A 15,209-nucleotide genomic window follows, 5' to 3' on the forward strand; every position below is an offset into this window, starting at 1 on the left:
CTCATAATAATGTTCATACTATCCATAGCAATCTATTGATTCGACACCATTTTTATCACTATTCCAATGAGATATTGCACAGGACCAGAACAAATAATTCAAAAATTTGTATGGAACCACAAAATGCCCTTATAGCAACAGTGATTCTGAGAAAGAACAAAGTTGAAGGAATCATGCTACCAAACATCAAAATATACTATTAGTCCATAGTAATCAAAACAGTGTGGTACTCGCATAGAAACAGACACAGAGACCAATGGAACATAATAGAGAGCATAGAAATAAACACACAACTTTACAGTCAATTAATATTTCACACAGGAAGCAAGATAAATGGTTTTGGGAAAACTGGACAGATATGTGCAGAAAAATGAAATTAGACCACTTTCTCAAACCACACACAAGAATAAATTCAAAATGGATCAAAGACTTAAAAGTTTTACCCCCAAACCATAAAAATCATAAAAGAAAACAGGTAGCAAAATCTCAGACACTGGTGATGGCAATATTTTATTGGATGTATCTCCCAAGGCAAAGGAAACAAAAGAAAAAATAAACAGGTCCTTTGGAGGGAAGATGGCAGCGAGATAGGTGGGAGCAGAGTCCACTTCCCCTCAACACCAGTGAAACACCTAGCTGATCTGAGGAGCAGAGCGAACAGCCAACAGTATTCCAGCATATATGAAGATCGGAGACCAAAGATAGAGAACATTGAAAGATCTGACGGTAAGAAGAGTGCTTAAGGACAATAAGGTGCCTGGGACCTGTGCCGGGACCAGGGCGGATGAAGCCCCAGCCCAGGCGCAGGGTCTCCTGCAGGATTCTTGGGAGAGAGCCAGGCTGGGCTGTGTGATCAGCCAGGTGCTTGTTTGGACCAGGGGGGCTTGAATTGGAAGAATTTCTCAAAAAGAAAAAGAAAATAGAGGCACTCAGCGGCTAGATAGAGAACTCTCCGCAGCAGCTGCGGCCTCTGGCACCCCTCCCCCCTCAGCCCCTGGACTGTGAACACGGGATAAGTAGCCCCAGCACTCACCTGAAGCCTGGCTGGCGCGCACCCAGATTAGCAGACTGGGGGCCCACACCTGAAACCCCAGCTGGCCGCCCACACCTGAAACCTCTGGTGGGTGCGCACTGGGAGCAGAGGCTAGCTGCCCCACGCACAGGCCAAGGGTGGCTGCGTGACTCAGGCCCAAAGCTGCGGAACAGCCGGCCAAGCAGGAGCCAGGCCCAAAGCTGCAGGTTGGCTGATCAACAACCTGGCTGCCTAGCAGGGACCACACCTAAAAGCACCAGTTCTGAACAACTCCTACCTAGCCCCTGTGCAAAGAGCCCTGCAGGGCCTACTCACTCTCTAGGACGAAGGCAGAACACCCAACAGAGGGGAGCTGCAGGGCTAGGGGAGACCGCATTCCCCGGAAAGACTAAACCCAGTAGGGGGCTGAACTACCCCATAGCAGCACCAAGAGCCCCTAGCATCTAAGACAGCAAAGAGCAAGAAGGGGGAGTGTGAGTTGCCCCTAATTGGTGCAACTCAAGGACAGCACAACTGGTGAACTAATAGCCTAGTGGGGAGCAGAAGGACCCTGAGGAACTGGACTGAAGGCTGAACAACAGCAAAGAGTATGGCTCAGGAAGGGAGAAAAGTGAAACCAACCCTTCCAACCACCCCCTCCCGTACCACAGACAGGAAGACCAGCAGAACTAATCTGACCGGATTAAAGCCAGCAGAAGACTTTTTTTTTTTCCTTTCTTCCTTTCCCCCTGAATTCCTTCTTCCTTTCTGTCTGACTTTCTTTTTTTATTCCTTATTCCTTCCATCCTTTACTTTTTTAATTCCTTCTTCCTGCCTTCTTTTATTTATTCTTTTGTTTCAATTTTTGTTAAAATTCCTTCTTATCTTGCCTCCGATCTTTCTTTATTCCTTCTTCCTTCCTTCCTTTCCTTTTCTATTCCCTTTTTCCCTTCTCCGCCCCCCCCTTTCTCCCACAGGTGAAACAAGAAAACCTGGAGTGCTGAAAAGACCAGAGTTAGACCGTGTTAGACCCATAAACGTCAGCTCAAGACCAGTGAGCACAGGAGGTTAAGGAGACAGCACCACTGAATCCCATTGGCATTCTACCATAGAAGTTCATACCATAAACCCAGGGAGTCAGAATAGATCAATTTAAGAAGCAGAGGCTAACAAGAAGAGTCTCACAAACAATGGGAAGACAAAGAAGCAATCCCCAAATGAAAGGAAAGGAGGAAGCCTCAGAAAGAATGATAACTGAAAAAGAGGCAAGTCAACTATCAGATACTGAGTTCAAAGCAATGGTTATCAGGAAGCTCACTGAGCTCTCTGAGCTCACAGAGAACTACCAGAAACTACAGGGAAAATACAATGAACTCACTGCAAACTATATCAACATGAAAAAGGAAATAGAAACTATCAACAAGGGCCAAGAGGAAATGAAGAATACAATTTCTGAATTGAAGAGCACAGTAGAAGGAATGAAAAGCAGACTTAATGAAGCAGAGGATCGGATCAGCAAGCTGGAGGACAAAGTAGCAAAAAACACCCAGAAAGAGCAAGAAGAGGAAAAGAGGCTCAGAAAGAATGAAGAGGTAATAAGGGAAATGCAGGACAACAAGAAACGTAACAATATCCGTATAATAGGAATACCAGAAGGAGAAGAAGAAGAGCAAGGGATAGAAAACCTGTTTGACAAGGAAATGATGGAAAATTTCCCTAATCTGATGAGGGAAAAAGTCACCCAAATCCAGGAAACACAGAGAGTCCCAAGCAAGAGGAACCCAAAGAGGCCCACTGCAAGACACATCATAATTAAAATGGCAAAATTACAAGACAAAGAGAGGATCTTAAAGGCAGCAAGGGAGAAAAAGGAAGTAATGTACAAGGGAGCCCCAATAAGGTTAGTAACTGAGTTCTCAATGGAAACGCTCCAAGCCAGAAGAGAATGGCAAAAAATATTCCAAGTTATGAGAACCAGGGGCCTGCAACCAAGACTACTTTACTCAGAAAGGCTCTCAATCAAGATAGAAGGCCAAATAAAGACTTTCCCAGACAAAAGAAGTCTAAAAGAGTACACTTCCACCAAACCAGCTCTGCAAGTGATGCTAAAGGGACTGGTTTAAGGAAAGGAAGGAAAAGAGAAAGACAGAGGAACACAGGTACGAAAAAATGGCAATGAATGACTACCTATCGATAATAACCTTAAACGTAAATGGATTAAATGCTTCAATCAAAAGACATAGAATAGCTGAATGGATAAGAAAACATGACCCACACATATGCTGCCTACAAGACCCATCGCAGGACAAAAGACTTACACAGACTGAAAGTGAAGGGCTGGAAACAAATTTTCCAAGCAAACGGACAGGAAAAAAAAAGCAGGGGTAGCAATACTCATATCAGACAAAATAGACTTCCAAAGAAGGGCCATAAAGAGAGATCCAGAAGGTCACTTCATAATACTCAAAGGAAGAATCCACCTAGAAGACATAAACATTGTAAATATATACGCACCCAACATAGGAGCACCCAAATACATACAGAAAATCTTGGAGGACTTCAAGAAAGATATTGACAGCAACACAATTATAGTAGGGGACTTTAACACCCCACTGTCAAAAATGGACAGGTCTTCCAAACAAAATATCAAGAAGGATATTGTGTCACTTAACAATACCCAAGAGGAAATCGACTTAATTGATATATATAGAGCTTTTCATCCCAAAGAAGCAAAATACACATTCTTTTCAAGTGTCCATGGAACATTTTCAAAGATAGACCACATGATAGGACACAAAGCAAGCCTCCACAAATTCAAGAAAGTTGAAATCATATCAAGCATTTTCTCTGACCACAAGGGACTGAAACTAGAAACCAACCCCAAAGGAAAAAACCCAAAACACTCAAAATCATGGAGACTGAATAGCATGGAATTAAACAATGAATGCGTCAAGAACGAGATTAGGGAAGAAATAAAAAACTTCCTGGAAACAAATGAAAATGAACTCACAACAACCCAAAACCTATGGGACACAGCAAAGGCAGTCCTGAGAAGGAAGTTCATAGCAATACAGGTCTACCTTAAGAAGATAGAAACATTTCAAACAAACAACCTAACCCTACACCTACAAGCACTCAGAGGAACAATAACAAAGACAGCCCAGAGCAAGCAGAAGGAAGGAAATAACCAAGATCAGAGCAGAGTTAAATGACATAGAGACTAAAAGCAGAATTCTAAGGATCAATGAATCCAGGAGCTGGTTCTTTGAAAAGATAAACAAAATCGACAAGCCTTTAAGTAGGCTCATCAAGAAGAAAAGAGAGAGGATCCAAATAAACACAATTAGAAATGAAAGAGGAGAGATTACAACTGATACCACAGAAATAAAAAGGATTGTAAGAAATTACTATGAAGAACTGTATGCCAAGAAATTTGAAAACCTAGGGGAAATGGACACATTTCTAGAAAAATATAATCTTCCAAAACTGAATGAAGAAGAAGCAGAAAACCTGAACAGACCAATAACAGCAGACGAAATTGAAGCAGTCATCAAAAAACTCCCAACACACAAAAGCCCTGAACCAGATGGTTTCACTGGAGAATTCTACAAAGCATTTAAGGAAGAGATAATCCCTATCCTTCACAGACTATTCAAAAAAAAATCCAAACTGATGGAAGACTCCCCAACTCTTTTTATGAAGCCAGCATCACCCTAATCCCAAAACCAGATAAAGGCACAACAAAGAAAGAAAACTTCAGGCCAATATCGCTGATGAACATAGACGCTAAAATTCTCAACAAAATATTGGCAAACCGCATCCAGCATTACATTAAAACGATCATACTCCATGACCAAGTGGGATTCATCCCAGGGATGCAAGGATGGTACAATATTCGCAAATCAATAAACATAATACATCTCATCAATAACTGCAAAGACAAAAATCACATGATCATATCAATAGATGTGGAAAAAGCATTTGATAAGATACAGCACCCATTTCTGATAAAAACACTCAGCAAAGTGGGAATAGAAGGAGCATTCCTCAACGTACTAAAGGCCATAAATGAGAGACCTACAGCCAAGATCACACTCAATGGACAAAAACTTAGAGCTTTCTCACTAAGATCAGGAACAAGACAACGATGCCCTCTCTCACCACTCCTATTCAACATAGTACTGGAAGTCCTAGCCACAGCAATCAGACAAGAAAAAGCAATAAAAGGCATCCAAATTGGAAAGGAGGAAATGAAACTGGCACTGTTTGCAGATGACATGATAGTGTACCTGGAATATCCTATAGACTCCACCAAAAAACTACTCGACCTAATAAATGAATTTGGCGAAACAGCTGGATACAAAGTCAATACTCAGAAATCAAAGGCATTCCTGTATACCAACAATGAAACTGCAGAAACAGAAATCAGGAAAAAAAATCCCATTTGATATAGCAACAAGAACAATAAAGTACCTAGGAATCAACCTAACCAAGAAGGTAAAAGACCTGTACTCAGAAAATTACACAACGCTGAAGAGAGAAATGAAGGAAGACACAAACAAATGGAAGCATGTACCATGCTCATGGATTGGAAGAATTAACATCATCAAAATGGCCATACTACCCAAAGCAATTTATAGATTCAATGCAATCCCTATTAGAGTACCCATGACATATTTCACAGATATAGAACGAACATTTCAGAAATTTATATGGAACCATAAACGACCCCGAATAGCTGCAGAAATTTTGAGAAAGAAGAACAAAGCTGGAGGGATCACAATACTTGATATCAAACTGTATTACAAGGCCACTGTAATCAAAACAGCCTGGTACTGGCATAAAATCAGGCACATAGACCAATGGAACAGAACAGAGAGCCCAGAAATAAACTCAAGTCTTTATGGAAAATTAATATTTGACAAAGCAGGCAGGAGCATAAAATGGAGCAAAAACAGCCTCTTCAACACATGGTGTTGGGAGATCTGGACAGCTACGTGCAAAAAAATGAAACTCGATCACCAACTTACGCCATACACAAAAATAAACTCAAGATAGATAAAAGACTAAAATATAAGTCGTAACACCATAAAAGTCCTCGAGGAAAACGTTGTCAGGAAAATCTCAGACATTCCACGCAGCAACATCCTCACAGACATGTCCCTTAAGCAAGGGACATAAAGGAAAGAATAAACAAATGGGACCTCATCAAAATAAAAAGTTTCTGCAAGGCTAAAGAAAATAGCACCAAATTACGAAGAGAACCAACAGTATGGGAAAACATATTTGCTAATGATACCTCAGACAAGGGCCTGATCTCCAAAATACATAAAGAAGTCACATGACTCCACTCCAGGAAGACAAACAACCCAATTAAAAATGGGCAAAGGACTTGAACACACACTTCTCCAAGGAAGACATACAGAGGGCCCAGAGGCATATGAAAAGATGCTCAGCATCACTAGCCATGGGAGAGATGCAAATTAAAACCACAATGTGGTACCATCTCACACCAGTCAGAGTGGCCAACATAAACAAATCCACAAACAAATGTTGGAGAGGATGAGGAGAAAAGGGAACCCTAGTGCACTGTTGGTGGGAATACAGACTGGTGAGGTCACTGTGGAAAACAGTATGGCATTTCCTCAGAAAACTAAAAATGGAACTGCCCTTTGACCCAGTAATTCCGCTGCTGGGATTATACCCTAAGAGCCCTGAAACACCAATCCAAAAGAACCTGTGCACCCCAATGTTCATAGCAGCACAATTTACAATAGCCAAGTACTGGAAGCAACCTCAGTGCCCATCAGCAAATGAGTGGATCTAAAAACTATGGTATATTTACACAATGGAATTCTATGCAGCAGAGAGAAAGAAGGAGCTTATACCCTTTGCAACAGCATGGATGGAACTGGAGAGTATTATGCTAAGTGAAATAAGCCAGGCGGTGAGGGACAAATACCATATGATCTCACCTCTAACTGGAACATAATCAACAAAAGAAAAAAGCAAACAAAATATAACCAGAGACATTGAAGTTAAGAACAATCTAACAATCGTCAGGGGGGAGTAGGGAGGGGACAGTGAGGAGAGGTGATTACAGGAACTACTATAAGGGACACATGGACAAAATCAAGGGGGAGGGTGGAGGTGGGGGATGGAGGTGGTTTCAGCTGGGGTGGGGTGGAGTAATGGGGAGAAAAGGCACAGGACTGTAATTGAATAGCAGTAAAAAATTAAAATTAAAAAAAGAAAAAACAAATGGGACTACACTAAAATAAAAACGTTTTTGTACAGCAAATGAAATTTTCAACAAAATAAAAAGACAACCCACAGAATATGAGAATATATTTATCTATATATCTGAGAAGTGGTTAATATCCAAAATTCATAAAGAACTTACAAAACTAAATACCAAAACCACAAAAAATCTAATTAAAAATTGGCAAAGTACATGAATAGACACTTCTCTAAACAAGACATATAGGTGGCCAATAGACATATGAAAAAATGCTTAACATCACTAGTCATCAGAGAGATGCAAATTAAAACCACAATGAGATACCATCTGATACATGTCAGAATGTCTATCATCAATAAATCAAAAAACAACAAGTGCTGGTGAGGATGTGGAGAAATGGGAACTCTTTTGCACTGTTGGTGCGAATGCAAATTTGTATAGCCACTGTGGAAATCAGTATGAAGATACCTCAAAAAATTAAAAATGTAACTGGCTTATGTCCCAGCAACTCAGCTTGGGAATTTATCCAAAGAAATTTGAAACACTAATTCAAAAGAACAGAAATATCCTTATGTTCATTGCAGTGTTATTTACAATCACTAAGATATGGAAGCAGCCAAAGTGTCCATCAGTAGATGAGTGGATAAAACAACTATGGGACATTTACACAATGGAATAGTACTCAGCCATTAAAAAGAAGAAAATTTTACCCTTTGCAACAGCATGGATGGACCTGGAGAACATTATACTAAGTGAAATAAGCCAGTCAAAAAAAGAAAAATACCCAATAATTTCACTCATGTGTGGAATCTAATGAGCAAACTGAACAAGCAAAATAAGAACAGACTCATTGATGGAGAGCAGGCTGACAGCTCGGGGGAAGGTTAGAGGGTGGAGGGATTAAGCAAAAAGGAAAAAGACTCATGGACATAGAAAAGAGTGTGGTCATTGCGGGATGAGAGAGGCTAAATGGTAATGGAAAGATACAATAAAGGTTAAAGGATTATCTCTTTTAAAGATCAAAAAAGATAATATAGAAGCCAGAAGCATCCTAATTTGCATAGTGGATTTTCTATTTACTGGCTGTATTATTTTAGGCAACATTTTAATCCTCAGTTTCTTCATTTTATTTATTTTTTATTTATTTTGTTTAAGTATGGTTGGCTCAAATATATTAATTTCAGGCATACAAATAAGTCACATTCTTAATTTTAAAGCTGGCACATCAATACCAGACATCTATAGTTATTTATTTGATTAAATGAGATAACAAAGCAACTAGAACTTGTACACACTCACAGAAGTTCTATCAGGCTTCCAGTCAAGATATCAATGTAGGTAAATGCTATACACACATCCTCCCAGAATCACATCAAAATTGCAACTGAACTAAAGAACAACCATCATTCTGAACCACCTGAAATCTAGGTGAACGTATCTTCTATAACTAAAGATATATAAAAGAAGCCACGTCAAGAAGACAGAGGGGACTGAGAGGCAAACTGCCTGGTCCCACACACATGTATAGCCATTAAAAACTGGGAGGAATATCTCTATTGCAGTGGTCCTTCCCGAGAAGCTAAGGGACGAAGGGATGCAGCCTCACACCAGGCCCCCAGCCCAGGGTTCCAATGCTGGGAAGAAAAGTCCCCATAACTTCTGGCTGTGAAAGCCAGCAGACACTGTGGAATGAGTGAGATGGAGATGTTTGGTGCTTTCTTACAAAACGAAACATACTCTTACAATAAGATCTAGCAATTATGTTCCTTAGTATTCATCCAAAGGAGTCAAAAACTTATGTTCGCACAAAAGCTTGCATACAAATGTTTATAGTAGCTTTATTTATACTTTCCAAAGTTTGGAAAAAAACAGGATATCCTTCAGTAAGTGAAGGGATAAATAAACTGTGGTACATGTAGACAATGTAATATTCTTGAGCACTAAGAAGAAATAAGCTATCAAGCCATAAAAAGTCATGAAGGAACCTTAAATTGCATTATTACTAAGCTATAAAAGAAGCCAATCTAGAAAGGCTATATGCTCTATGATTTCAACAATATGACATTCCAAAAAAAGACAAAACTGTGGAGATAATGCAAAGATCAATGGTTGCCAGGGGTTGGGGATGGGGAGGAAATAGTCAGAACAGAGAGGATTTGGGGGGCAGTGAAATACTCTGTAAGATAACATAATAATGGATATATGTCATTACACTTTTACCCAGACTCATAGAACGTAAAATGCCAAGAATGAACCCTAAGGTAAATTATGGACATTGAGTGATTAGGAAGTGTCATCCTTAGTAAAAAATGTATTATTTCAGTGAGTGATGTTGATAATAAAGGAAACTAAGCATATATGGGTGTAGAAAGTATGTAAGAAATTTCTGTACCTTCCTCTCAATTTTGTTGTAAGCCTAAAACTACTCTAAAAATAGTGTTTTTTATAAAGGCAAATATTATTTTGATTAAAAAATGTGAAATAAAGGTAATAATATTCTGCTTTCATGAATGACATATATATGTATATGTATGTATATATATATACACATAAATTTTATTAAACTCGTTTCAGAAAAACTAAATTTCTGTCCAATTCTAGCCCTAAATTATTAAATTGGGTAATTTCTTTACATTTTTTTCTGAATTTATGGAACAAGCTCATCCAGTGTATTAGTCTACTATAGACACAGCCATCAATTTGGTCTGGACCAGGAAATATATACTTGAATATATCAGGCTTTTCTAAGTCTTGATAAGGGAACAATCGATTGCTTTTCAGATCTGAACTTTAATTAAGAATAGAACCAATTCCCTGGCTGGTGTAGCTCAGTGGATTGAGTGTAGGCCTGAGAAACAAAGGGTCACAGGTTCAATTCCCAGTCAGGTCATATGCCTGGTTTGTAGGTCAGGTCTCCAGTAGGGGGCGCATGAGAGGCAACCACACATTGATGTTTTTCTCCCTTTCTCCCTCCCTTCCCCTTTATTTAAAAATAAATAAAGAAATAAATAATTTAAAAATAAAAAAAGAATGCAACCAGTTATATCAAGGTAAGAGCTACAAGTGCTGCCATGTAAGTTATTTAAAATTAGAGTATTTAAAATAGGATTAGATAAAACAAATAAAAACATTTTGCTAGTAAAACACAATACCAGGGTCTTAAAATAGGTCTGATTTCTAACTCTGAGTTGGCATGAGTTATCCTATTTATTAGGATCCAGATTTAAAAAGCAGTAGGTGGGGGGGAAATAGAGACAACTGTACTTGAACAACAATTTTAAAAATGTGAAAAAATAAATTAAAAAGCAGTAGGAATGCAAAACTGAGAATCTCTTTCCCTACCAGTGCCTCTAGCTCCATGTATTAGGAATGTGCATGATATTGCTAAAGATAGAACAAATTATAACATCCAAGATTTTTAAACTATTTTGATGTCAATGATTGTTTAATGCTATATTACCTTAACATTCAGATCATCTACACACGTCATTTTAATGTACTGAAATGACCAGTTAGTTCAGTTTCTTACATTCTCCAATTTTTTTTCAATTAAAACATTTGTAAAAACAGTTGGAAGAAAAAAATGTCACTTGATTTTATAATTTAGTAAAAAGTTATCGATTTAGTAGCTCAATATAGAAACAGCTTAAAAAGTGATATTTAATAAAATACTCCCCACTTTCCTACATCAAGCACTTTGAGTGTGTCCAGCTGTGGATACGGATATTCTCAACTATTTTTTTCCTTCAAAATCCTTCAGAATAGAAGAGGAGAATTTATATATTTATTGACCTGGCAGGACAACTAGATGTTCTATGGCAAGCATCTATGGATGGATTTTGGACAAGATGTCTATTTTCAATCAGTAAACATCATGTAAACATGGACCTTTCGGTGTATGAAACCCTATTCATAACTATATTAAAATTACACTTTGGGACTCTAAATTTGAAGTCTGGTCAGCTAAGCACCCAGTGTGCTTGCCCGTCAAACTTTACTGTCATATTGCAAACAGCAACAAAGCTGATCATATGCTAATATGTGACTTTTGAAGAGAAATGTGACAAGTAATTTTTCAGCAGAAATATGAGATTTGATTTTCCAAGGTAAACTAAAAGAGGAATGGTTAAATGATTATGAAGCTTGCTTATTCTTCTGCATGTTTGAATCACAGCTGAGCTCAGCTTTTTTCAAAATTTTGTTTTAAGTTAATGCCATAGCTGTCACTGTTTGGTGCTGCTTCTTGTTAGGTCCAGTCTATGGAGCAGTTTCAGAGAAACTAAAATATGAAGGGGTTTCAACCTGGCAATAAAAAGTCCAAGTATCATAGTTCTTTTATTTTTTAAGTATATTTTATTGATTATGCTATTACAGTTTTCCCAATTTTTCTCCTTTTATCCCCCCTCCACCCTGTACCCCCAACCCTCCAGCATTCCCCTCCTTAGTTCATGTCCATGGGTTGTACATATAAGTTCTTTGAGTTCTCATAGCTCTTTTATAGAAGAACCTATTTGCCCATAGACTCGCCCACCATTCTGGTTTAGATGAAGAGGGAGTTCTAGGGTTATTTTAAACCATGCATTTCAAATGAGGAGGGAAAACAAATCCTCTATCCAGGTGGAAATTAGTTTTACACTCTTCCTAGGCCTTTTCAGATAATCAAAACCAAGCTCGCAAAGCCTGAGTGTTTCACAAGTACTTTCTAATGTATTTCAAGAGTGTTTTGTTCATTGGAAGCTTAGCTTGATGTTTGTGAGAGAAAGTGTACTAGCAACTCAGATGGCTTTGAAATGAGTATTTGCCTATGAGATATTTTAGTGCCCCCTACCCTATCAATACATGTTCAGATTACCCACCTGGCTTATGCATGCTAGCTTCAGTATAGTTACCCTAAAATGTGCAATAGTGGTCTCAAGCACTGCCATATGCAGATTGTCTAAGAGATTCTTGGCAAGATGTGTGACTTTTGCAAATGTACATCATACCAATTTATTTAATTGAGCCAGGATAGAATGTTCTTCTGCCTGCAATAGTATTTTTCCCTACTTCCACTTCTCTTCTGATCTTACCAACTCCCATCAATACTGTGCATGTGGAGGAACAAAATTAAGGGTCCTTTATGAAAATTTGGGAATAGCCATGCAAGATATTTGAAAAGTACCTCTGGAGTTGCTGAAATGATATTACAGCCTTCCAAAAATCCCATTCTGTTTCATCTTACATCAAGTCCTGAGTAATTATGCTATTATTGCACGTACTTATGTAATTTTCATTTCATAAGTGTCACAAATAACCATTATCATGTCAGTTTTTACCAAAAGTTAAATCAATTACATTCATTTTTGGTAGTTTTATTGATTTTGAACCCCAGAGGATGCATGTTTCAGCAGAAAAGGGATGGGGTAAGGAGAACACTGCATACACATCTAAACTTTCCTAACCAAGAATTTTATTTTTTTCACATTTTTTTATTGTTGTTCAAGTACGGTTGTCTCCATTCCCTCCCACCACTCTCCCCACCCCAGCTATCTAACGCACCTGTATAATGAGAAATAGGAAATAGAATATGAGCACATTACACAATTGGATCTTAAAATAACAAGCCTTCATGGTATTTTTCTAGAGAATGAAATATTTAATACATGTTCAGAAATTATAATTAGGTGCTTGGGTTTCACAAGAGCAGATTGGCTCTAATCTAGTGGCTCCTTGGGTTCTTCCCAAATGCAGAGTTACTGAGAGCACTACTATTGAACTGAAAGAGATATGCAAGTTGATATGGAGAGGACTTTGCCATCATTTAGGAAAGGAAGTAAAAATGATGCATCATGGCTTGCTCTCCAAGTTTAAAATTTCAAGCATTAAGTAAGACAGTTAATTTTACAGTTTCTCTCTCTACTGTGGATACCACAAAAATATGGATATTTCCAAGTTGTTATTCTCACCTTTAATAATCAATTATTACACATTTTAACTAAAACTTTTACTTACACTGTGTTTTAGTTCACATTTGCATATATCATTAAGAAATGTATATTTCCTTTGGAAGAGATTTTATATAGAGACAGTGGTATTTGACTTTTGAAATATTTATAATCACCGTTATAATTTGCATCAATATCATCTCATAATCACTGTTTATAATGGTTGAGAACAACCATTATAAACAGTCAACAATTGACCATGTATGGTCAACTAATGCCAGGGAAGAATTTTAACCACATGAAAGATCAGCACATATCATCACAATACCAGCCACGAGGTACAAAAGTCCAAGTGCTTCTGCCCACTGCATCTTGGTAACGGAGTTGCCAAGAAAAACACAACACAATCAAGCACTGGAAGGAAAAAGCTCTTACTCACCTAGACAGAGACAGAGCAAGATCAACTCCAATAGTGGATACCAGTCTCTCATGGCTAGCCCTTGGCACCAGGCAGCCAAAGCAAAGCAATTGGACTATGCAGATCACTCCCATGCCTCGGCTGAAGGACCCCTGTCCCTCCCTATGGAGTCTGAAACACTGAAAGCTTGGAATGTGCCTGAAGGCCTTTGAAGTACTCGATTAAGCAGAATAGAAGAATAATCAGAGTCTTAATCAAGGAAGGATATTCCCGCACAAAGTGATAAGCCCAGCAGATAATGTGTATGCCTATCCTTAAGTGGGAGTTGAAATACTGTATACGTGAGATTGCTTTTACCAACATTGATAAACCTTTCCTCAACATGGAAGATTTGGTACCAGATATTATAGAATCTCACAAATTCAAATATGTCTAATATGTTATTAATAACTCACACATAGATTATATAGGGTATTTTTAAACTACCTGTGTAGAACAAATATTTTCTGAGCAAATTAACTATATAAACTGGATTCATTTGAGTATATTTAAAAGAGCCGAGAAACCTTCCAAAAGTTCTTAGGTATGTCAATGACCTTATTGCAAACAGTTCTTATATATTCACTAAAACTCAGCTCAGTATGTAATACTCAAAATTTTTACTTGCTTTGACACCTGAAATACAAGCAGTATTTTTATTACTTATTGATTAACAGGACAGCTTTAATGCCTACAGTTTACAAGACTATGTTAGATACTCTGTAAGAGACTGTGGGCTGATAGAAAGACAAATAAGATACAGCCTCTAGACTCAAAGAACTTGTGGGCCAAAACTTAGGTCGTGGCAGTAAATATGCAGACCAGGCTTCTTTCAACACAGAGTTCATATGCAATCTCCCTCTGTTTACAGATACTATATGACTCACTTGTTCTACAGCCAAAGACTAAAACCAAATAACATGTACACAGATGAAAAAACAAAGGACAAATCCAGGGCTTTTCTCTACATTAAAAAAAAAAAATTATGGTTGTTCTATTACAGTTGTCACAATTCTCCCTTGTTGTTCTCCTTTAGCCTGCCCTTCCAACTGGCCCTCCCATAGTCAATCCCCACCCTGTTGTCCATGCCCATGGGTCATTTATTCTTGTTCCTTAACTAGACCCTTCTCCTTCTTTCTTCCCTTTTTCCCCTCCTTCTCCCTTCCCTTTCCCCCCTCCTTCTTCCCTTCTGGTCCCTGTCAGTTTGTTCCTTGGTTCCATGCCTCTGGTTCTATTTTGCTCATTTGTTTGTTTTGTTCATTAGGTTCCACTTATAGGTGAAATCATATGGTATTTGTCTTTCACTGCCTGGCTTATATCATTTAGCATAATACTCTCCAGTAAATGAGTGGATCAAAAAATGTGGTACATTTACACAATGGAATACTATGCAGGAGAAAGAAAAAAAGGAATCCCACCCTTCATGGATGGAACTGAAGAGTAAGTTTCTGTTTTTAAACTCTACTGGATGCAATGAGACCTGCTCTGACTGAGCCCATCAGTGCACACAATGAGTATATATTTTTCTTTTTCTTTTAGTTTTTAATTCTCACCTGAGGATATGTTTTTATTGAT

Source organism: Desmodus rotundus, chromosome X (genome assembly GCF_022682495.2).
Source record: "Desmodus rotundus isolate HL8 chromosome X, HLdesRot8A.1, whole genome shotgun sequence".
Taxonomy (NCBI): domain Eukaryota; kingdom Metazoa; phylum Chordata; class Mammalia; order Chiroptera; family Phyllostomidae; genus Desmodus; species Desmodus rotundus.